Genomic DNA, 25670 nt, shown 5'->3' with positions numbered 1-25670 from the left:
GTTCCAAATTCCTGTCCTTGTCCTTTGACAACTTACAGTGCTTCTTGGGACATATCTCCTTATTCTTTAGGACCTGCTCCCTGCAGCTTTCTCTCCCAGTAAACTGCTGACAACTAGGTGCCTCCCTTGAGATCCAAAACTCACTCAACACTCACTGTTACTTTAACTTTAGGGCAACCCCTCTAAGGTTCTTAGGCTTAGTCTCCTCAGCAATCTGCTAGCATGTCCAGCCAGAGAGAGACTTAAACTGCTTCCTCCACCTTAGAACATAATGACCAACTGAACTCAAACTGGTTTTCTGTTTCTCTGTCTTTCCGTGTGGGCCTCCTGTTGCTAGGCAACCGCACAGTTTTTCTACCTTGTGTTTGTTTTAATTTCCTTTCAAGGTTCATAAGATCTCATTAAAATGCAGGCAACATTTAAAACGAAACCAAAACTCAAGTTTCCCCCCTTTTTTAGTGACAATACAGAAACACAAATGAAACTTAAACTTAAAGCCAGGATTCATTCCTAACACCCACAAATACAAATATAACTTACTTAAACTATCTATAGTTCCTAACAGCAGTATGAATAAAAATGCTGCATTTATAATAAGTTACAGATTTATTTTACATGAGGAAAGGAGAATATTACGTTACTTTTTGCACATTCTCATGGTTCTACACTTTTCACAGGAGATGCACTTGAAGAAATGCACATGTGTATTATGGCTCACATGATGTAATCCTATGTGTTCCTGAAACCAATTTGATTATTAGAGTTTAGAATTTAACCTTCCATGATCTCAGTTTAGCAAATGTAGAAACATGTTCCTTCAGGTCAATGTTTTGTGCGCTTTCAGTTTCTATTGACAAGGCAGATAGTCCAACATGTCTTTCTTGCATCATTGAGGAATGAATGTATGTTTTGATCAACTTTAACTTGGAAAAACTTCACTCATTACTGGTCACAGAAACAGGGAGGGTCAAGAGGATGCAGAGAGCAATAAATGTGTTGGGGACACCATCTCTCAGCTTATTTTTGCGGACAAAAGCTCAGTACATCTTGTGGTGATGCACACTTTGGAACTCATCTTGCAATGGCTCGCAATTCACTGCACAAATCTGAAATGTCGGCATCTTTGGAGTCTCCATATTTTAAAGCTTGCTCTAGCTTCAATCAATGTTCCATAATTTGCTTTGATGCTCCATTCTGCAAACTGAACATCATAAAGGAAGCCAAACACAGAACGAATTTGATGCATCTGTGTGAATCTTTCTTCAACTGATAGTATTGCTGTGTCAAGAACTGCAAAATAAAAGTTCACTTTGAATTTTTCCTTAGGGCTCTGAATAAGCTCATCGTCTGCTTCATATGTGCACTGCTCCCTCTTTCTCCTATTGTGGACTGGGTCTGGTTCCAAGTGTGCTGATATCTCCAAATCCTCAGCAAGTTTACGTGCATCTACCAGTGTTTCCTCAAACCCTTCATCATTCCTGCAGTCTACAAGAAACTTCTTGATTTTTCTTAATGGCATCATGTTTGTCAAATTCCTTCGCCTGAATTTGTTTGCTAGTTACACTGATCTATACCACACAACTAGAGAAACCACAAAGTTGAAATTAGAAATGCCTTTTGTACGTGCTTGTGCATCCAACCATGAGGTCTTAAGATAACAAGGATGCCATGATTGTGACAGCCGTCAAGAAAGGGGACAAATCCAACTGTGCAAATTACAGTTGCACCTCCCTACTTTCCATTGCAGTAAAGATCATTACAAGAACCCTTCTGAATTGATTTATCACACTTGCTGAAGAGCTACTTGCCAAATCTCAATGTGGGTTTAGGCTAAAGTGATTTCTACAGCTCGTCAACTACAAGAAAAATGTTGCAAACATCATCAACCTCACTACATAGTGTTCTTTGACTTGACAAAGGCCTCCAATTCTGTAAATCATTCAGGAGTCCAAAATCCTCCACCAGCAAGCTCCAACTGCACACGCCCCAGCCCCATGGATTAGGATTCATGAAGAGTGCCTGGAAAATGTAGAACACTTGTTGAATGTGGAATTTATCTTTCACAGAAGGCTGACATCGGTGAAGAAATCCAGCATCGCCTGAAATATGCTGATGCAGCTTATGGCTACCTGAGGAAGCGAGTGTTTGAGAATTACGACATCAAAACTGAAACCACGCTCATGGTCTACCGTGCAGTCTTACTCTACAGGGCTGAAACATGGACAATGTATAAGAGGCGCCACAAAGCACTGGAGTCATAAAATCAACACTGCCTGCATAAAATCTTACTTAATAAGTGAGAGGACAGATGCTCCAACATCATTGTCCTCTCACAAGCTCACACCACAAGCATCAAAGCTATCAAACCTTTAGCTTCGTTGGGTTGGTCATATAGTTCAGATGTCATATGCCAGGCTCCCAAAGCATGTCTTCTTCTCCCAGCTCAATCAGGGCAGACACACCAGAGGAGAATAGAAGAAGCGCTTCAAGGATGTGCTGAAAGCCAACATGAAGAAAAGCAACATTGACATCAACTCCTGGGAGATCTTTGTCTTGGACCGAGCCAGATGGCAGCAAAGTCTGTGGGAAGGATCCCAGCATTTTGAGACCTAACAATGATAAAATGAAAAGGAAAAATGAGAGCAGCGAAAAGAACATGCCAAGACCCAAACTGATAACACATGACAGACATCCCACATGACAACAAATGCCTTAAATGCCATAAAGTCTGCAGATCCCAAACTGGCTTCATCAACCATCTTCGGACTCATCCCTTCGCTAGTGAGGGATAGCCAGTAATAATAATAATTGCCAAACAATCCTGCTAGAGTAGTGTCACCAGACGTTTTAATCAGTGCATCATAGATATCACATAGCTTGATAACAAATAAATTTCAAAACATTAATTCAACTTTCCCATCTTGTTTCATTCAATTGTTTCACTGTAAGATTAGACGCATGGCACATTAGAACTTCCCAACAACGTGTTGAGCTCACAATTACACATAAACATGTTGTACTAAGTAAAAGATACCCATTGCCTCCAGGTGACACTTGGCATGATCATTAACAACCAAATTCAAAAAAATATATGTTGCAAGGAACAAACATGGCTCATGGAGTAACATTCAAAATTCTTTGTTGCACACCATTTTCTTTCCCCTTCATTTTTCTCCCATTATCTTGGCCTTGCCCATGGAAGTTTTCAATAGGCAATGACATCTCTTCTAACTGGTGAAGGATGGTGTCTGTCATACCAGCATCAGTTGTCTCCTTTAGTGGCACAAATCCCAAGAAAATACTTATAGGATCACAATTATCAGTGCCCAAAGCAATGTCCACAAAGTAAATGATCATGGTTATCTGTTCAACATGGCCCACATCTGGTGTACCATCTAGAATGATTGATAAGCACTTGGCAGCATGAGCAGATATTAGGAATTTTTCTTTGATAGTGTTGGATAAGAGCTGAATCAGTTCATTCCGCATACCTTTCCCCAGGTAGTGCACATGCGTCGCATTGTCTTTCATCTCACCAAGATGCTCACCCATTACAGGGTCAAGCAAAGCTAGGTACTCCACAAATTTCAAGAAGTTCCCATTAAGAGAGGTGGGCACTTTTTCACATGTTCCCTGAGGGGCCAGATTTTGCATACTGAGAACTCTCACTAAAGCAATCAGTTGTTCTAAGATTTGCTGCCAATACTTTTCTTCTTGTCGTATGAGGAGCAAATTTTCTTCATCAATGGTCTTCTTGTTTTTTCACTGCAGTTCAAGTTCTTCCCACATTTGAAAATTGTCCAAGTGTTCTCTCCTGGACTGCTAGAATTGCAGACATGTTTTTCCAATCTTTAGAACCTTTATCAGAAAAAAGAGATGATGTGCCAATTGTGTCAGTGGTAAACAGCTTGCAACAGAAGCAAAACACAAAGTCCTTTGACAGACTGTAGCCACAGACGGTGCATTTCTCCATTGGCAAGTATCCTTTTGTAATGATTTGAGAATTTTCTTTGATTACCATCTTTAGGGAAAATAAACTGCTGAACTTGTCCTGACTCATGTTCCAGCAAGATCTTTTGTACACAATCACCATATTTGGGCCAAGTAGCCGGTCACTATGGTTCAAACGGGTGGCAGGCCCACATCTTGATCCTGGCAGACGTCATTTGGTTCATCTTCTACATTCAGATTACTTTCCTCAAACTCTACTTCACTTGTGAGGCTGTAGGCGAAACTGTCATCTCAGCTTCAGTCTCGGGTTGAAGCTTTCAGCTACCTTCATCCTAATGTTGCGAACAAAGATACTTCAGAAAGGAACCTTCTTCGTTCTTTTTCCTTTTCAGCCTTCCATTTACGATATTGTGCCCCATATGATTTTTTTCTATCTCTATCTGCCTTGACGCCAGATGATCTGCAAGTGCTCCCTGGATTTGGTCAGAGAGAGGAAGCTCACCCTCACCTATCCTTATCCCAGTCTGTCAGGTGAAACCCTCTCTGCTGTCCCTTTCCCTGCTCCACCTTTTATTCACAGATCACTCCCTTGTCAAAGGCTGTGGAGCTGCAGAGCAGAGGAATTCAAAGTCCCACTGCGGACTAAGTGAAGGCAGCTGAAGGGCGGCCTCCAGCTGAGCATCAAAACCAACACTAGCAGGAAAATCACGGGCAGCGGCAGAGAACAGGATTGCGAGCAAGGGCAGAAATTGCGATTGGAGGATCAGTGAGCACATGCCGGAGAGGGGGGGGCAAGAAAAGGGAAAGCTTTGATTGGACGGTCAGCTAGCACACCGGGGAAACGGAAGGCTGTGATTGGACGATCAGCGAGCACCTGGCTTGGGTGTAGAGTGGGGAAAGGGAAAGCTATCATTGGTGGATCAGTGAGCACAGAGGGGAAGGAGAGGTAGTGATTGGGTGAATCAGCGAGCATGTTTCAGTTTGATCTTTCTGTTTGTTGTCATAGGTTATCTTCCATTATGTTGCCCTTTTCATGGCACTTAGCCGTTTCTCCTGTTGTTCTGCATTCTTTCCTCTACCTATTGCTATTTTTGGTCAATTTATCCCAACTACAGTAATTTGTTTATGCACTTTTAGCATCGGAAAATGTGAAAGGATAACCCCAGAATGCCCATGGTTCATTCAGCTCCCTCCCGAACAGCACTGTGGGTGTACCTACACCACATGGACTGCAGCGGTTCAAGAAGGCAGCTCACCACCGTCTTCTCAAGGGCAATTAGGGATGGGCAATAAATGCTGGCCTAGCCAGCGACACCTACATCTCATGAATGAATTAAAAAGAAAATTCAGGGAGAAGATTTTCATGATGCATTTGGTCCAGCAAAGTCTTAATTTCTTTTTGTAAAAGCGCGTACACCGATTTCACTGCAACTAATGGACAGGCAGAATCTTCACCTCTAATGTTGGTGATCACAAGGTGGGTACTTGGATACACAGCAGAAAGGCAGAAAGCAAAGAGGTTTCTTGTACAGGGAAGATATGGTGAGTGCTGTTCTACAGAGGTCTATCCTCAATCGGGTACATTTTTCTCAATTTTAAAATCCTCATGCCAAATTCAAATCCCTCCATGCCCTCTCCCCTCTCCAACTTAACGTCCTCCAGCCCTTCATGATCACCATGTTACTCTAATTCTGGGCTTGGGTCTTCCCGGTTTCCCACTATTTCACCACTGGTGGCCGTGCTTTTAGACTCCTAATCTCTGAGATCTGGAATTCCCTTCATAAGCCTCTCCACATCTCTGTCTCGTGCTCTCCCTTTAATTTGTTCCAAAACCAAACTCTTGGTCCGGGGCAGGATTTTTCGCTCGGCATGTGGGCGCACGCCCAACACGCCTGAGTGTAAAATAGTGCGCGATGACCTCGGGCAAGCGTCCCGACATCATCGCACACTCGAGCGCGATAGTTCGGTCAGCAGGCATGTGCGAGAGACGGCAGCACGCCCGCCGACAATTAAGAAGCCTATTAAGGCCTTTAATGTGTTAAATAAGAGCGATTTTTTTGCTGCCCATGGAACCTTACAGTCGGTGGGCGGGTGGATTGGCCAGGCTGCCTTTGGATTTTTGGGGAAACTTCACCTACGGACGGGACGAGGTTTCCGAGATTTTTTTTTAAATGTTTTGATGGAATTTGACAGCTCTCTGCCTTCAGGGATCTTTCATTGCATGCACCCCTGCAATCGCGCTGACTTCAGCGCTCGCACTCCTCCTGCCCCCACCCAGGCAGCACTGAGCCTCTCAGCACACGTTTCACATTGGCTGGCCGCTAATCGAGTTTGCCATGCCCGCCCGACGACCTCGAAACTCGGCCCCAGGCTCCTGGTCACCTGTCCTTATGTGGACCGGTGTCACATTTTCTCTGACACTGCCTTCTGTGAAACATTTTGGGATGTTTTGCTGCATTAAAGGTGGAGATTTGTGGAGACGAAGACCCGCCTTCACATTGAGGATACCCTCCATCATGTGGTGTGGCACTACCATCGTGCTAAATGGGATAGATTTCAAACAGATCTAGCAACTCGAGACTGGGCACCCGTAAGGCTCTGTGGGCCATCAGCAGCAGCAGAATTGTACTCGAACACAATCTGTAACCTCATGGTCTGGCATATCCCCCAGTCTACCATTACCATCAAGCCAGGGGATCAACCCTGGTTCAATGAAGAGTGCAGGAGGGCCTGCCAGGAGCAGAACCAGCTATACCTAAAAATGAGGTGTCAACCTGGTGAAGCTATAACACAGGACTACTTGCATACCAAACAGCATAAGCAGCAAGTGATAGACAGAGCTAAGCGATCCCACAATCAATAGATCGAATCTAAGCTCTGCAGTCCTGCCACATCCAGTCATGAATGCTGGTGGACAATCAAACGACTCACTGGAGGAGGAGGCTCCACAAATATCCCCATCCTCAATGATGGAGGAGCCCAGAACATCAGTGCAAAAGATAAGGCTGAAGCATTCGCAACAATCTTTAGCCAGAAGTGCTGAGTGGATGATCCATTTCGGCCTCCACCGGAGATCCCCAGCAAGAAAGATGCCAGTCTTCATCCAATTCGATTCACTCCACGTCATATCAAGAAACGGCTGAAGACACTGCGTACTGCAAAGGCTATGGGCCCTGACAACATTCCGGCAATAACACTGAAGACCTGTGCTCCAGAACTTGCTGCGCCCCTAGCTAAGCTGTTCCAGTACAGCTACAACACTGGCATCTACCCGGCTATGTGGAAAATTGCCCAGGTATGTCCTGTACACAAAAAGCAACCCAGCTAATTACTGCCCCTTCAGTCTACTCTCCATCATCAGTAAAGTAATAGAAGGGGTCATCAACAGTCCTATCAAGCGGCACTTGCTCAGCAATGGACTGGTCACTGATGCCCAGTTTGGGATCTGCCAGGGCCACTCAGCTCCTGACCTTGTTACAGCCTTGGTTCAAACATGAACAAAAGAGCTGAACTCCCAAGATGAGGTGAAAGTGACTGCTCTTGATATTAATGCAGCATTTGACCAAGTGTGGCATCAAGGAGCCCCAGCAAAACTGGAGTCAATGGGAATCAAGGGGAAAACTCTCCACTGGTTGGAGTCATACCTAGCACAAAGGAAGACGGTTGTGTTTGTTGGAGGTCAGTCATCTCAGCTCCAGGACATCACTGCAGGAGTTCCTCAGGGTAGTGTCCTAAGCCCAACCATCTTCAGCTGTTTCATCAATGACCTTGCTTCCAACATAAGATCAGAACTGGGAATGTTCGCTGATGATTGCACAATGTTCAGCACCATTTGCGACTCCTCAGACACTGAAGCAGTCCTTGTCCAAATGCAGAAAGACCCGGACAATATCCAGGCTTGGGCTGACAAGTGGCAAGTAACATTTGCACCACACAAGTGTTAGGCAATGACCACCTCCAACAAGGGAGAATCCAACCATCGGCCCTTAATGTTCAATGGCATTACCATCACTGAATCCCCCACTACATACATCCTGGGGGTTACTATTGACCCGAAACTGAACTGAACTGGACTAGCCACTTAAATATGTTGGCTAAAAGAGCAGGTCAGAGGCTAGGAATCATGCGACGAATAACTCGCCTCCCGACTCCCCAAAACCTGTCCACTTGTGACTCAAGGCACAAGTCAGCAGTGTGATGGAATACTCCACACTTGCCTGGATGAGTGTAGCTCCTACAACACTGAAGAAGCTGGACACTGTCCAGGCCAAAACAGTCGGCTTGATTGGAACCACATCCACAAACATCACTCCCTCCAACATTGATGCACAGTAGCAGCAATGTGCACCATCTACAAGATGCACTATAGGAATTTAGCAAGGCTCCTTAGACAGCATCTTCCAAACCCACGACCACTACCACCTAGAAGGACCAGGGCTGCAGATAGATGGGAACACCACCACCTGGAAGTTCCCCTCCAAGCCAATCACCATCCTGACTTGGAAATATATCGCCGTTCCTTCACTGTTGCTGGGTCATAATCCTGGAACCCCCTTCCTAACAGCACTGTGGGTGTACCTATAGCACATGAACTGCAGCGGTTTAAGAAGGCAGCTCACCACCACCTTCTCAAGGGCAACTAGGGATGGGCAATAAATGCTGACCCAGCCAGCAAAGCCTACATCCCGTGAATGAATAAAAAAAATTAAAGGTGCTGTATAAATGCGAGTTGTGATTGTGGAATTCAATTGTAGCCCTTATTTCTCCTTCCCAGCTTGACAAATTCTAATATAGTACAAACCTTGGGCCTTTCTGCCACGATTTAAATACTCACTGGATAAGCCCCCTCTTCTTTAACCCCTCCTTGCCTCTGATCCACATGCCTGCAAAGCAAAGAAACAACCTCTACTCAGATGTTTATCAGTTCTGCTCTGTATTGAAGGGCTGTTGTATCGTTGGCACTGCTGCCAATTTTATCTCCAAGCTGCATGTATGCATGGCTGCACTGCAAACTGGAACATACTACAGAGTGTGACAAGGAGGCCACACACAACCAATGTTCCCTTTAAGAGACCTGTGTGCACAGCTGCACAGCCGGGACCACGCTATGCAACAAGGAAAAAGTAGAGGGAAGATTGGCTGCTGCTGTTTCGATGAAATGTTAAGGTGCTTCTTCAGTTCACAGAATCATAGAATTGTTACAGCGCAGAAGGAGGCCTCTCAGCCCATCATGTCTGCACCGGCTCTCCAAATGAGTAATCCACCTAGTGCCATTCTCCTGCCTTCATCCTTTAACCCTGCACATTCCTTTTGACGTAAGAGGTCCCATTTGAAGAACAAAGACTTCCCCTGGTGGGTTGGCCAACATTCCTCCCTCAGCATTAAACAGATTACCTGGCCACACTCTTTCATCTGATGTTTGTGCTGTTTCATTTGACATTTGTTGCAAAGAGTAACCCATCATGCATAAAGTGCTTTGGGTCAGTCCAATGGCATGGTAAAGTGTTACATTAATACCAGTTCTGTATTAAGTTAACTAATCTTGTCCAGCGTGGCAATAAGGGGAAACTACAAATGAATTTGGTGCCTTTTGGGGGCAGGACATGGGGAAAGAAATGAAGCAGAGTTCCTAGAGCTGTGGAGTCATAATGGCACAGAAAGGCCATTCAGTTCATCAAGAAGAAATGGGAGAGATACTAAGTAAGTAAATAAGTACTGCTCATCAGTATTCACCAAAGAGAAGGACTTATCGGTCAATTTGTCTAGGGAAGATAGCCTGGATCATGTTGAGATCAAAAAAGAGGAGATGTTAGGCGTCTTGAAGAATATTAAGGTGGATACGTCCCCAGGGCCAGATGGGATATATCCCAGAGTACTGAGGGAGGCAAGGGAGGAGATTGCTGGGGCCTTGACAGAAATCTTTGTATCCTCACTGGCTATGGGTGAGGTCCCAGGGGACTGGAGAATGGCCAATGTTGTTCCATTGTTTAAGAAGGGTAGCAGGGATAATCCAGGAAATTACAGGCTGGTGAGCCTTACGTCAGTGGTAGGGAAATTATTGGAGAAGATTCTTCGAGACAGGATTTACTACCATTTGGAAGCAAATGGGTGTATTAGTGAGAGGCAGCATGGTTTGTGAAGGGGAGTTCGTGTCTCACTAACTTGATCGAGTTTTTCGAGGAAGTGACAAAGATGATTGACAATGGAAGGGCAGTGGATGTTATCTACATGGATATCAGTGAGGCCTTGACAAGGTCCCTCATGGCAGACTGGTACAGAAGGTAAAGTCGCACAGGATCAGAGGTGAGCTGGCAGGATGGATACAGAATTGGCTTGGTCATAGAAGACAGAGGGTAGCAGTGGAAGGGTGCTTTTCTGAATGGAGAGCTGTGACTAGTGGTTTTCCGTAGGGATCAGTGCTGGGACCTTTGCTGTTTGTAGTATACATAAATGATTTGGAGGAAAATGTAACTGGGCTAATTAGTAAGTTTGCAGACGACACTAAGATTGGAGGAGTTGCAGATAGTGAAGAGGATTGTCAAAGGATACAACGGGATATAGATCGGTTGGAGACTTTGGCGGAGAAATGGCAGATGGAGTTTAATCTGGACAAATGCAAGGTAATGCATTTTGGAAGGTCTAATACAGGCAGGAATTATACAGTAAATGTCAAAACCCTTAAGTGCATCGACAGGCAGAGGGACCTGGGTGTACAGGTCCACAGATCACTGAAAGTGGCAACACAGATAGATAAGATAGTCAGGAAGGCATATGGCATTCTTGCCTTCATCGGCAGGGGTATTGAGTATAAAAGCTGGGAAGTTATGCTGCAGCTGTATAGAACCTTGGTTAGGCCACACTTGGAATATTGCGTGCAATTCTGGTCGCCACATTACCAGAAGGATATGGAGGCATTGGAGAGGGCGCAAAGGAGGTTTACCTGGATGCTGCCTGCTCTGGAGGTTATTAGCTATGAGGAGAGGTTGGAGAATCTCGGATTGTTCTCACTAGAGCAACGGAGATTGAGGGCGACTTGATAGAAGTTTACAAAATTATTGTGTGGCATGGACAAAGTAGATAGTCAGAAGCTTTCTCCCAGGGTGGAAGAGTCAATTACTAGGGGACATAGATTTAAGGTGAGAGGAGAAAACTTTAGAGGAGATGTGCGGGGAAAGTTTTTTACGCAGAGGGTAATGAGTGTCTGGAATTTGCTGCCAGAGGAGGTGGTGGAAGCAGGTACGATAGTGGTGTTTAAGAGGCAGCTTGACAAATACATGAATAGGATGGGAATAGAGGGATACGGATCCTGGAAGTGTAAAATGTTTTAGTTTGACAGGCAATATGATCAGCGCAGGCTTGGAGGGCCGAAGGGCCTGTTCCTGTGCTGTACTTTTCTTTGTTCTTTGTTCTTTGAGTCCATGCCAGCTCTCCTTCGATCCACTCAACTCCATTCCAATGTTCCAAACCCTATTGCTCTGTAAGTTTTATTTCCTCAAGTGTCTATCCAATTTGAAATCATTCATCGTCTACACTTCCACCGTCCTTATAGGCAGTGAGTTCCAGGTCATTACCTCTCATTGCATAAAAATCTTTTTCCTTATATCCCCCCTATATATCTTGCCCAGAACCTTAAATCTGTGCCCCTTAGTCTTGCACCATCAGTTACTGGGCACAGCTCTTCTTTGTCTGCCTTATCTAAACCGGTTATAATCTTGTACACGCTGTCAAATCTCCCCTCAATGTTCTTTGCTCAAAGGAGTCATAGAACAGAAACAGCCCTTCAGCCTATCATGTCCATGCTGTATACCAAGTACCTATCTGTTCTAATCCCATTTCCCAGCCCCTGTATGCTATGGCGTTTTAAGCGCTCACCTAAATTCTTCTTAAATGTTGTGAGGGTTCCTGCCTCTACCACCCCCTAGGCAGTGTGTTCCAGATTCCAACCACCCTCTGGGTGAAAAGATGTTTCCTCAAATCCCCTCCAAACCTCCTGGCCCTTACATTAAATCTATGCCCCCTGGTTATTGACACCTCTGCTAAGGGGAAAGGTTACTTCATATCTACCCTATCTATGCCCTTCAAAATTTTGTATACCTCTATCAGGTCCTCACTCAGTCTTCTCTGCTCCAAGGAAAACAACTCTAGCCTATCCAGTCTCTCTTCATAGCTGAAATGTTCCAGCCCAGACAACATCCTGGTGAATCTCCTCTGACCCCTCTCCAGTGCAATCGCATCCTTCCTATAGTATGGCAACCAGAGCTGCATGCAAAGAAGAACAGCCTCAGCTTCCCCAACCAAATGTGTTCTGATGAAGAGTCATACGGACGCGCATCATTAACTGTGTTCCTCTCCGCAGATGCTATCAGACCTGCTGAGTTTTTCCAGCTATTTTTGTTTTTGTTCCCCAACCTAATCTTGGAGTTAAAATCCCTCATCCCTTGAACAATTCTGGTAAATCTCCAGCCGCACCCCCTCAAAGGTCCTCACATCCTTCCTAAAGTATGGCGATCAGAACTGAACGTGACACTAGCATAACCTAACCAGAGCTTTATACAGGTTCAGCATTTTTAATTTGTTCATGGGATGTGCGCATTGTTAGGTACACCAGCATTAATTGCCCATCCCCTAATTGCCCTTGAGAAGGTGAGCTGCCTTCTTAAACTGTTGCAGTGCCTGTAGTGTAGGTACACCCACTGTGCTGTTAGGAAGGGAGTTCTAGGATTTTGACCAGCCACAGTGAAGGAACGGCGATATATTTCCAAGTCAGGATGGTGAGTGGCTTGGAGAGGAACTTCCAGGTATTGTTGTTCCCATCTGTCTGCTGCCCTTGTCCTTCTAGATGGTAGTGGTCATGGGTGTGGAAGGTGCTATCTAAGGAGGCTTGGTGGGTTCCTGCGGTGCATCTTGTAGATGGTACACACTGCTGCTACTGTGCGTCGGTAGTGGAGGGAGTGAATGTTTGTGGATGGGATGCTAATCAAGTGGGCTGCTTTGTCCTGGACTGTATCAAGCTTCTTGAGTGTTGTTGGAGCTGCACCAATCCAGGCAAGTGGGGAGTATTCCATCACACTCCTGACTTGTGCCTTGTAGATGATAGACAGGCTTTGGGGGGACAGGAGGTGAGTTACTCGCCACAGAATCCCTAGTCTTTGACCTGCTCTTGTAGCCATAGTATTTATATGGCTAGTCCAGTTCAGTTTCTGGTCAATGGTAACCCCCAGGAAGTTGAAAGTGAGGGATTCAGCAATGATAATAACATTGAACATCAAGTGACGATGGTTGGATTCTCTCATGTTGGAAATGTTCATTGCCTGACCCTTGTGTGGCGTGAGATTGAAAAGGGCGCAGAGAGCAGCGGCGACTTCAGTTTTAAAGGATCGCAGAGTGCGGGAGAGACTTCAGATTGAAAAGGTCGCGGAGAGCGGCGGGGGTTTCAGGCGGCTACGTTTCCTGCCCAGGGTTCGAGAAATCTGCTCAGGGCTGGAGAGGAACTGGAGGGGGATGATCCAGTTTTTGTGATCCACGTAGGTACCAATGACATAAGTAGAAATAGGAAAGATATCCTGCAAAGTCAGTATGAGGAGCTAGGTACCAAATTAAGAAGCAGAACCTCAAAGGTAATAATCTCTGGATTATTACCTGAGCCACATGCAAATTGGCATAGGGCAAATAAGATTAGAGAGATGAATGCGTGGCCCAAAGACTGGTGTGGGAGAAGTGGGTACCAGTTTGTTGGGCACTGGCATCAGTACTGGGGAAATTGGGGGCTGTAATGTTGGGACGGTTTACATCTGAAACGTGCTGGGACGAGCGTCCTCACAAATTGCATAACTAGGGAAGTAGAGAGGGCTTTGAACTAAACAAGAGGGGTGAGGGATGAAGCTTGGGTAGAGGTAGCAATTCAAGGTGTAGAATCAAGACAGGAGATCAAAATAGTAATATGAGAAATGAGTGTCAGAGAATGGCAGGAAGAGAGAAAAAACCTAATAATACATCAACAGTCAAAACTAGATGTTACAAAGGTCACAAAAAGACAAAACTGAAGGCTCTCTATCTGAATGCACATGGCATTGATAACAAAGTAAATGAATTGATGGCTCACATTGAAGTAAATAAATATGACCTGAGAGCAATTACAGCGACTTGGCTACAGGACGACAATGATTGGGTCTTTAATATTGAGGGTTCATGACATTCAATAAGAACAGGAAGCTAGGTAAAGGTGGAAGGGTAGCACTGCTAATCAAAGAGGGCATTGTTGCAATAGTTAGAGATGACCTTGGTTCAGGATATCAGGATGTAGAATTGCTTTGGGTGAAGGTGAGGCATAGTCAGGGAAAAAGTCATAGTGGAAGTGGTGTACAGACCCACTAACAGTAGGTACAATACAAAGTATTGAAGAGAAAATATTGTGTGTTTGTGACAAAAGGATGGCAATTATCAAGGGTGATGTTAATCTACACATAAACTGGAAAAATCAGATTGGCAGAATTAGCCTGCATGAGGAGTTCTTAGAATGCTTTCGAGATAGTTTCTTAGAACATCATGTTCTGGAACCAACCAGAGAGCAGGTTATATTAGATTTGGTATTGTGTAATGTGACAGGATTAATTAATGACCTCAGAGTAAAGGCACCCCTAGGTAGCAGCGACCACAATATAATTGAATTTTACATCCAGTTTGAAAGGGAGAAGAGTGGGTCTAAGACTAGTATCTTGAACTTAAATAAGGGCAACTACGTGGGGATTAAAGCTGAGCTAGCTGAAGTGAACTGGGAAGCTAGGCTAGAGGATAGATTGATAGAGAAGCAGTGGCAGACATTTAAGGGGATATTTCAGAGTATTCAGAATAAGTACATTCCTACTATAAAGAAAAATTCTAAGGGGAGGACCCACTATTTGTGGTTAATTAGAGATGTTAAGGAAAGCATCAAACTTAAGGAAAAAGCACACTACTCCACAAAGATGAATGGAAGGACAGATGATTGGACAGAATATAAAGAATGGCAGAGAATGGCTAAAAGGTTAATCAGGAAAAAGAAATCAGAGGATGAGAGGAAGCTAGCTAGAAATGTAAAGACAGATAGCAAGAGTTTCTACAGGTATTTAAAAAGGAAAAGAGTAAGTAAAGTGAGTGTTGGTCATCTAGAGAGTGACAGCAGGGAGTTAATAGTTGATAAAAAGGAAATGGTGGAAGAAATGAACAAATATTTTGCTTCTGTGTTCAATATAGATGATACAAAAAACATTCCAGTACTATCTGCAAATCAGGAGGTAAATGGGAAAAAGGAACTTGGTGAAATTGAAATCACTAGGGAAATGGTACTGAGCAAATTGATGGAGTTGTGGGCTGGCAAGTCTCCGGGTTCCGATGGACTACATCCTAGGATCTTAAAAGAGGTGATTAATGAGGCAGTCCGTGTGCTGGTGTTAATTTTCCAAAATTTGCTGGATTCTGTAAAGATTCCATCAAATAGGAAAGTAGCAAATATAACCCCCATATTCAAGAAGGGAGGGAGGCAGAAAACAGGAAACTATAGGCCAGTTAGCTTGACGTCCGTCGTTGGGAAGTTATTAGAATCGATCATTAAGGAGGTGACAGCTGGGCACTTAGAAGAGCTCAAGGCAATTGGGAAGAGTCGGCACAGTTTTGTGAAAGGAAAATCATGTTTAACCAATTTATTGGAGTTTTTTGAAGGAGTAACGTGCGCAGTGGATTAAGGGGAGCCTGTAGATGTGCTGTAATTGGATTTCCAGAAGGCATTTGATAAGATGCCACATCAAAGATTATTATGGAAAATAAAAGTGCATGGTGTAGTGGGTAGCATATTAGCATGGATAGAAGATTGGCTGGCTGGCAGAAAGCAGGGAGTATGCATAAATAGGTATTTTTTGGATTGGCAGGGTGTGACAAGTGGCGCCCCACAGGGGTCTGTACTGGGGCCTCAACTTTTTACAATTTACATCAATGAATTAGATGAGGGGAAAGAAGACATGGTAGTAAATTTGCAGATTACACAAGGATAAGTAGAGGACACGAGGAGGTTGCAGATGGATAGATTGATAGGTTGACTGAATGGGAAAAGATCTGGCATATAGAGTTTAATGTGGGAAAATGTGAAGTTGTTCACTTTGGCAGGAAGAACAAAAAAGCAGAGTATTACTTCAATGGAGAACAGCTGCATAATTCTGAGGTGCAGAGGGATCTAGGTGTTCTAGTACATGAGTCACAAAAAGTTAGTATGCAGTTACAGTAAGTAATTAAGAAGGCTAATGGAATGCTATCCTTTATTACAAGAGGGATTGAACATAAAATTAAGGATGTTATGCTTCAGTTATGCAGGGCATTGGTGAGACCGCACCTTGAATACTATGTGCAGCTTTGGTCTCCTTATTTAAGGAAGGATGTCAATGCATGGGAGGCGGTTCAAAGGAGGTTTACTAGATTGATACCTGGAATGAGTGGGCTGTCTTATGAGGAAAGATTAGACAGACTGGGCTTGTTTCCACTGGAGTTTAGAAGAGTGAGGGGTGATTTGATTGAAGTACACAAGATCCTGAACGGCCTTGACAAGGTGGATGTCGAAAAGATGTTTCCTCTTGTGGGTGAATCCAGAACCAGGGGGCACAGTTTAAAATTTTAGGACAGAGATGAGGAGAATTTTTTTCTCTTAGAGGGTTTTGCAACCTTGGAACTCTCTGCCTCAGAAAGTGGTGGAGGCGGGGTCATTGAATATTTTTAAGGCAGAAGTACATAGATCCTTGTTAGGCAAGGGAATCAAAGATTATCGGGGTTAGATGGGGATGTGGAAATCGAAACACAAGAAGATCAGCCATGATCTTATTGGATGTTGGAGCAGGCTTGAGGGGCCAAATGGTCTACTCCTGTTCCTATTCCTTATGTTCTTATGAATGTTACTTGCAATTTGTCAGCCCAAACCTGGATATTGTCCAGGTGTTGTTGCATCTGGATATGGACTGCTTCCGTGTCTGAGGAGTCGCGAATGGTGAACATTGTACAATCATCAGAGAACATCCCCACATGTGACGTTATGATGGAAGGAAGGTCATTGATGAAGCAGCTGAAGATGGTTGGGCCTCGGACACTACCCTGAGGAACTCCTGCAGTGATGTCCTGGAGCTGAGATGACTGACCTTCAACAACCACAACCATCTCCCTTTGTGCTAGGTATGACTCCAACCAATGGAGAGATTTCCCCCTGATTCTTATTGACCCCAATTTTGCTAGGGCTCCTTGATGCCACACTTGGTCAAATGTGGCCTTGATGTCAAGAGCAGTCACTCTCAACTCACTTTTGGAGTTCAGCTTTTTTGTCTATGTTTGCACCATGGCTGGAATGAGGTCAGGAGCTGAGTGGCCCTGGCGGAACCCAAACTGGGCATCAGTGAGCAGGTTATTGCTCAGCAATTGCACTTGACAGGACTGCTGATGACTCCTTTCATTACTTTACTGATGATCAAGAGTAGACTGATGGGGCGGTAATTGATTTGTCCTCATTTTATGTACAGGACATACCTGGTAGCCAGGTAGATTCCAGTGTTGTACCTGTATTGGAACAGTTTGGCTAGGGGTGCAACATACCTTCCTTACTTTTGTACACTAAGCCTCTATTTATGAAGCTCAATATCCTGCTCCTAAATGGTATCCTGGGAGTTCTTGTGGTGGAGTGGGTAGCTTCCCTGCCGCTGACCAGAAGATCTGAGCTGAAGGCTCCCTCCAGGACCTTATGGCTAAGGAAGATGCATTCAAAATTGGTGCCAAAGCAAGTTGAATATCAACCCGTATCAACATATGGTAGGTGGTAAGAGCAGGAGGTTCCGAGTCAGCCACATGATGGGGCCTCTACCATCGCTACACCTAGCTCTGGCGACAAGATGTATGTAGCCACAGCAACTTGAAGTCCTTGGAGGGCTGTTTGGTTGGATGGCTGGCTTGGATCAGACTGGTGCCACCAGCATGGGGTTTGATCCCCATTCTGGGTGGGGTGGATTCAGGACCTGCTTCCTTGCCCAACATCTGGTGCTGTGGGTCGGACCTGTTTTTGGGTTGAGAACTCAAGAAGAAATGGGCTTCTACTTGGAAAGATCACGTGAGAATTGGCTTTTGTCAAGATGCCTTCCTGCTTATTCTCACTGATGTGATTCACACAAGGAGTCATTCTTCAGGTGAGATGCCAACCACCACACACTAATCACTAATTCTCAGTCACCACTTATAGGAACTGAGCAAAAAAAAATTAAATTTTTTTTGAAAAAAAGAATTACCTGATAGGAGATACTTGTGTATTCTAGAAAGAAGACATATATAACTCTGTACTCAGAGGGTTAAAAAGCAAGAGAGATAAAGTAAAGCCCTAAAGCATGAGTGTGCAAAAAAAAAAATTCTCCCAAAATACGAAAGGAATCTTGATCATGACAGTACACATTCTTGTGCCCTTGCATTGGCCACAGAAAACAAGTTTGGTGAATGCACTGTCGAGTTTACTAATGGGCATCTGGATCAAGCAGCAATGGAGTCATTGTCTTGGTCTACTTTATATGCAGAAGCCAGGCCAAGTTTTTGGAAATGAGTGAAACGCAGAATGGAGCCATTTAAAAAGAAGAGGGGGAAAGAAAACATCTTTGGTACTGTATTCCAATCTTCGTCTGAAGCCCAAATGATTTTCTGTGGGAGTGCTGCATATGTCAAGTTGGATAATACATTAACTCTGCCTAATCCCTTCAGATATAGTTAGCTAGTAAAATGATTTATTGCTAGGTGGTCAGTGAATTAAGTTCCTTAATTTTAAATATGTTGTGTTAAAATCCAGGAAGCAAAGTACAAATATTCCTAAAGCTGCATCGATAAAGGGGATAATTTTCAGAAAATAAGTTGACTGAAAATGTCCTATTATTCCCTCCATGAGATCAGTGGCCATTTACAAAGAGGGCTGCAATTTAGGCTGGCATCCAACCAATCAGAGTGCAGGCCTTGCACGGTGCTTTCCAAGATGGCTTGTTGGGGCAGAGTCTCCAACACAATCTAAACCAGGCCATTGAGGGAGTTGCCCTGGGAGTCCTCAGCATTGACTCTGAACCATATGAATTCTCATGGCACCAGGTGAAACATGAGCAAAGGAAATCTGCTGCTGATTACTAGCTGCCCTCCCTCAGCTGATGAACCATTGCTCCTCCCTGTTGAACACCGCTTGGAAAGATCACTGAGGGCGGCAAAGGCTCAGAATTCACTCTTGGTGGGAGACTTCAATGTGCATCACGAAAGTGGCTTGGTAGCACCACTACTGATCAAGCTGGCTGAGTCCTGAAGGACATATTTGCCAGACTGGGCCTGCAGTCGGCGGCGTGAGAATAAACATGAGGGAAACGCCAACTTGGCCAGGTCCTCAACAGTCTATCTGTTACAGATGCACACAAACATACATACAAGCAAGGAGCAGAAGTAGACCATTCAGCCCCTTCAGCCTGCTCTGCCACTTAATAAGATCATGGCTGATCTGATAGTAACCTGAAATCTGCATCCCACGTACCCCTAATAACCTATCAGCCCCTTGCTTGCCAAGAATCTATCCATCTCTACCTTAAAAATATTCAAAGATTCTGCTTCCAACACCTTTTCAGAAAGAGAGTTCCAAAGACTCACGACCCTCTGAGAGAAAAAATTTCGCCTCATCTCCGTTTTAAATGGGTGACCTCTTATTTTTAAACGGTGACTCCTAGTTCTAGATTCTCCCAGAAGAGGAAACATCCTTTCCATATCCATCCTGTCCCTCAGAGTTTAAGTGCTTCAATCAAGTCACCTCTTACTCTTCTAAATTCCAGCAGATACAAGCCCAGCCTGTCCAAGCTTTCCTCATAAGACAACCTGCCCATTCCAGGTATTAGTCTGGTAAACTTTCTCTTAAGAAGACATGAGGTTGCTTTGGCAGATAATGTGAGGGTAAATCCGAAGGGTTTCTACAAGTATATTAAGAGTAAAAGGATAGTAAGGGACACAATTGGTCCCCTTGAAGATCAGAGTGGTCGTCTATGTGTGGAGCCTCACGAGATGGGGGAGATCTTAAACAGTTTTTTTGCATCAGTATTTACTCAGGAAACTGGCATAGTGTATAAGGAAGGAAGGGAAACAAGCAGTAGTGCCATGGAACATATAGAGATTAAAGAGGAGGAGGTGCTTGCTGCCTTAGAGCGAATAAAGGTAGATAAATCCCCGGGACTGACATGATATTCCCTCGGACCTTGAGGGAGACTAGTGTAGAAATTGCAGGGGCCTTGGCAGAAATATTTAAAACGTCCTTAGCCACGGGTGAGGTGCCGGAGGATTGGAGGGTAGCTCATGTTGTTCCGTTGTTTAAAAAAGGCTCCAAAAGTAAACCAGGTAATTACAGGCCAGTGAGCCTGGCGTCAGTAGTAGGTAAATTATTGGAAGGTGTTCTGAGAAATTGGATATACAATTATTTGGACAGCCAAGGGCTGATTAAGAATAGTCAGCATGGCTTTGTGCGTGGTAGGTCGTGTTTAATGAACCTTGTAGAGTTTTTCGAGGAGGTTACCAAGAAAGTAGATGAAGGAAAGGCTGTGGATGTTGTCTACATGGACTTTAGTAAAGCCTTTGACAAGGTTCCACATGGGAGGTTAGTTCAGAAGGTTCAGACACTTGGTATCCATGGAGAGGTTGTAAACTGGATTCGAAATTGGCTGTGTGGGAGAAGACAGAGAGTGGTAGTGGATGATTGCTTCTCAGACTGGAGGCCTGTGACTAGTGGTGTGCCTCAGGGATCTGTGCTGGGACCATTGTTGTTTGTTGTCTATATCAATGATTTGGATGATAATGTGGTGAATTGGATCAGCAAGTTTGCTGATGACACTAGGATTGGAGGCGTGTGGACAGTGAGGAAGGCTTTCAAAGCTTGCAGAGAGATCTGGACCAACTGGAAAAATGGGCCAGAAAATGGCAGATGGAATTTAATGCGGAAAAGTGTGAGGTGTTACATTTTGGAAGGTCAAACCAAGGTAGGACATACACAGTAAATGGTAGGGCACTGAGGAGTGTGGAGGAACAAAGAGATCTGGGAGTTCAGATACATAGTTCCCTGAAAGTGGCGTCACGGGTAGACAAGTTTGTAAAGAAAGCTTTTGGCATACTGGCCTTCATAAATCAAAGTATTGAGTATAGGAGTTGGGATGTTATGGTGAGGTTGTATAAGACATTGGTGAGGCCAACTTTGGAGTATTGTGTGCAGTTCTGGTCGTCTAACTACAGGAAGGATATCAGTAAGATTGAGAGAGTGCAGATAAGATTTACTAGGATGTTGCCAGGTCTTAAGGAGTTGAGTTACAGGGAAAGATCAAACAGGTTAGGACTTTACTCCTTGGAGTATAGAAGAATGAGGGGAGATATGATAGAAGTTTACAAAATTATGAGGGGTATAGACAGAGTAAATGCGAGTAGGCTCTTTTCACTTAGATTAGAAGAAATAAACACAAGAGGACATGGCTTTAGGGTGAAAGGGGAAAGGTTTAGGGGGAACATTAGGGGGAACTTCTTCACTCAAAGAGTGGTGAGAGTGTGGAACGAGCTACCATCTGACGTGGTAAATGTGGGCTCACTCTTAAGTTTTAAGAATAAATTAGATAGATACATAGATGGGAGAGGTCTGGAGGGTTGTGGACTAGGTGCAGGTCAATGGGACTAGCGGAATAATATTTCAGCACAGACTAGAAGGGCCGAATGGCCTGTTTTCTGTGCTGTAGTGTTCTATGGTTCTAACTGCTTCCAACACATTTACATCCTTCCTTAAATAAGGTGACCAATGCTGTACACAGTACTCCAGATGTGGTCTCACTAGTGCTCTGTATAACTGAAGCATAACCCCCTTACCTTTGTATTCAATTCCCCTCGCAATAAATGGTAACATTCTAATAGCTTTCCTAATTACTTGCTGTATCTGCATACTAGCCTTTTGCGATTCATGCACTAAGACACCCAGGTTCCTCTGCATCTCAGAGCTCTGCAATTTCTCACCATTTAGATAATATGCTTCTCTTTTATTCTTCCTGCCAAAATGGACAATTTCACATTTTCCCAAATTATACTCCATCTGTCGATTCTTTGTCCACTCACTTAACCTGTCTATATCTTTTTGTAGACTCCTTATGTCCTCTTCACAACTAACTTTGTGTCATCAGCAGATTCGGCAACTATCCCATCCATCCCTTCATCCAAGTCATTTATATAAGTTGTAAACCGTTGAGGTCCCAGCGCTGATCCCTGTGGCACACCACTCATTACATCTTGCCAACCTGAAAATGACACATTTATGCCTATTCCCTGCTTCCTGTTAGCCAGCCAATCTTCTATCCATGCCGGTATGTTACCCCCTATACCATGAGCTTTTATTTTCCCCAGTAACTTTTAACATGGCACTTTATGAAATGCCTTCTGGAAATCTAAGCACAGTAGATCCACTGGTTCCACTTTATCCGCAACGCATGTTACTTCCTCAAAGCACTCCAATAAGTAGATAAACATATTTTCCTTTGCACAGAATCATGTTGACTCTGCCTGATGACCTTGAACTTATCCAAGTGCCCTGCATTAGCTACTTTAACAATAGCTTCTAACATTTTCCCTATGACAGACGTTAAGCTAACTGGCCTGTAGTTTCCTGCTTTCTGTCTCCCTCCCTTCTTGAAGAATGGAGTTACATTTGCTCTATTCAAATCTATTGGGGCCTTCCCCGAATCTAGTGAGGTTTGGAAAATTAAAACCAATGCTTCGACCATCTCACTATCCATTTCTTTTAAGAACCTAGGATGAAGTCCGTCAGGATATGAGTATTTGTCAGCCCGCAGCTCCAACAATTTACTCAGTACCACTTCTCCGGTGATTCTCCGGTGAATTTTCCTGAGTTCCTCCCTCCCTTCCATTTCCCGATTTCTAGCTGCTTCTGGGATGCTCCTTGTATCCCCTATGGTGAAAACTGAAGCAAAATATCTGTTCAATTCATCTGCCATTTCCTTGTTTTCCATTATCAATTCTCCAGACTCACTTTCTATAAATAATTATTGAAACTCTTACTATCTGTTTTTATCTTTATGTCTAGCTTTCTCTAATTTTTGCCTCCTTATTAATCTTTTAGTCATCCTTTGCTGTTCTGTCCAATCTTCTGGCCTTCCACCTATCTTTGCACAATTATATACTTTTTCTTTAAGTTTGATATTATCTTTAATCTTTCTAGTTAACCATAGATGGTGTGTCTGTCTCCTGGAAATTTTTTCTACTTGTTGGAATGTATCTATTCTGTGTATTCTGAAATATCCCCTTAAATGTTTGTCACTGCATTTCCATTGACCTATCCTTTAACCTAATTTGCCAATTCACTTTAGCCAGCTCAGCTTTCATGCCCTCATAATTGCCCTTATTTAAGTTTAAAGACATAGTCTTGGACTCAATCCTCTCTCCCTCAAACTGAAGTAAAGTTCAATCATATTATTGTTGCTGCTACATAGAGGTGTCTTCACAAGAGATCATTAATTAATCCCATCTCGTTGCACAATACTAGATCTAGTATACCTGCTCTCTGGTTGGCTTCAGAACATGCTGTTCTAAAAGGCTATCCCAGAAACATTGTATGAACTCCTCATCCAGGCTATTTTTGCCCATCTGACTTTTCCAGTCTATATTTAGATTAAAATCTCCCATGATGATCGCTGCACCTTTCTGACAAGCTCCCATTACTTCTTCCTTTATGCTCCATCCTACTATGTGGATCTGTCCATGAAAGCATCATTAGGAATGATAATGTAGGCAAACAAAGTCTGTTCCCATTGTCTAGGGGACATAGATTTGAGGTTTTGGCAAAAGATGCAGAGGGAAATAAGGAAGAACTTATTTAAACAGTGAGTGGTAATGACCTGGAACTTGTTGCTTATTAGGGTTGTAGAAGCGGAGACAATGAATGATTTCAAAAGAAAATTGTGTGGGCGCTTGAGGGTAATAAACTTACAACGCTATGTAAATAGAGCAGGGGGTGTTGAGTGGATTACTGTACAGAGAGCTGGCATGGATTCGATGTGCCGAATGGTGTCCTTTTGTGTTATGACATTGGGCAGACTCGGGAATCAAAGTGGGAACGATGCCAGAGTACCATATTCATGAGTGGTCAAAGGAGCTCCAGCTTTTTGATTGAGTGTTTCCTTGGCCACCTCACTTCACCACTTCCCTCCTGGATAATCCAACAGATTCAGCTATGGGAGGGGTAGCCTGAGCCCCCACCAAAGGCTCTGGAAATACACGCAGCACAAGGGACATTAACCTGGAGCACCCCAACCAAGAACTCCCCAACTCCAAAACAAAAACAGAATTACCTGGAAAAACTCAGCAGGTCTGGCAGCATCGGCGGAGATGAAAAGAGTTGACGTTTCGAGTCCTCATGACCCTTTGACAGAACTTTTTTTAACTCCCCAACTCCCTTCACTTAGCATCTCACCTTGGTCTGCTTTCTACATACAAAGTAGAGCAGCACAACGTCCCCATTGCTGCCTGATCCAGATGCCCATTAGCAAACTCGACAATGTGTTCGCTGAAATTGTTTTCTGTTGTTTATGTCAGAACACTAAACATTAATGTTTTAGCTGGGAAGAGGCAGATGTGTGAAAGGACTTGTAAAGTTAAATTGACGAAGGAACTTATGATCCTGTATTATGTAGCAAACCCATGATTAAAAAAAACTGATGTCCTTAAGGAGGTTGAAATGGATAAAGAGAGGGATTAATCGGCTCCTTAGACTGTAGCACCCTAATACCGTGGAACTGAAAAAGGGAAACCACTTACTCTGAAGTGGGGGAGTTTCTGGAGGACGTGCGGCTGCTGAAGAAGATGGTCAGTGGTCAGCGGCGGCCATCTGTCTGAAAAGACAGGTGACCGCCTGTTCTTCTTTGATACTGGAGATGAAAAGAAAATAAAAAATAAAGGAAAATTGAAACCTCTGCAAATTGACCTAATTCTACAAGTATTAAATGACCTGAAAAATGCCATCCTAAACCATGTGCAGCATGTGTAAACTTCTTTAAAACATGCTGAGACATTTTTCCACTTTAATTCTCTTTTTTTATTATTCACAAAACCTCGAACATTTGATGGGTGGCTGAACTCTACCAAGCCACATTTTGGTTCTTGGCCCTTGCTGAGCTGTCGGGTCTCAGTCAAAGGAGCTCTACTTGACATCAATCACACTGGGTTTAGCTAGAATTCCTATTCTGAACACTAGTCAAAACCTTAATCAAGTCACCTAACATGACAATTGTAGCAGTCAATCAAACAATCCTGTCTAAGTTGCCATATCAATAACTGAAGGCATTAAAGACTAACAAGTTAAAAAATGCAACATTTTCATCTAAACATTATAACCTTTAATGCAATTCATTTAATTGGACAATTTAGAAAGGGATGTTTTTATATTTTATGAGCATGCCAAGATTTCAGGTCTATTTCATGCTTTCATCTGCTTCCCTTTGTTGCTCCCACCCTTGTGGCCCTTGGCTCACTTCATTCAAATATCCAGGGCGCTGTGCATTGGAGATGCCGCCTTCTGGATGAGACGTTAAATCCAAACCCCGTCTGCTTGTTTAGCTGGATGTAAAAGGGCCCATGGCACTATTCAACCTGGAGCAAGCGATGCTCCTGGTGACCTAGCCAAG

At 43.8% G+C, this 25670-nt stretch overlaps 1 protein-coding gene across 1 annotated transcript in view; it reads right to left on the bottom strand.

Moving 5' to 3' along the window:
• Positions 1 to 593: 593 nt before the first annotated feature.
• cmc2 (C-x(9)-C motif containing 2) overlaps positions 594 to 25670 on the bottom strand; it is a 45721-nt gene continuing 20644 nt past the window's right edge. The window contains exons 5-7 of the transcript XR_005943561.1: positions 24805 to 24914; positions 8786 to 8834; positions 594 to 2609 (exon numbers count right to left, since the gene is read on the bottom strand). The gene's annotated coding sequence lies outside the window, so the exon portion shown is untranslated. The remainder of the gene's footprint in view (positions 2610 to 8785; positions 8835 to 24804; positions 24915 to 25670) is intronic.

Source organism: Carcharodon carcharias, chromosome 7 (assembly GCF_017639515.1).
Source record: "Carcharodon carcharias isolate sCarCar2 chromosome 7, sCarCar2.pri, whole genome shotgun sequence".
NCBI lineage: Eukaryota > Metazoa > Chordata > Chondrichthyes > Lamniformes > Lamnidae > Carcharodon > Carcharodon carcharias.
Note: the sequence above shows the minus strand (reverse complement) of the source record. Positions and strands in the feature narration are given on the sequence as shown.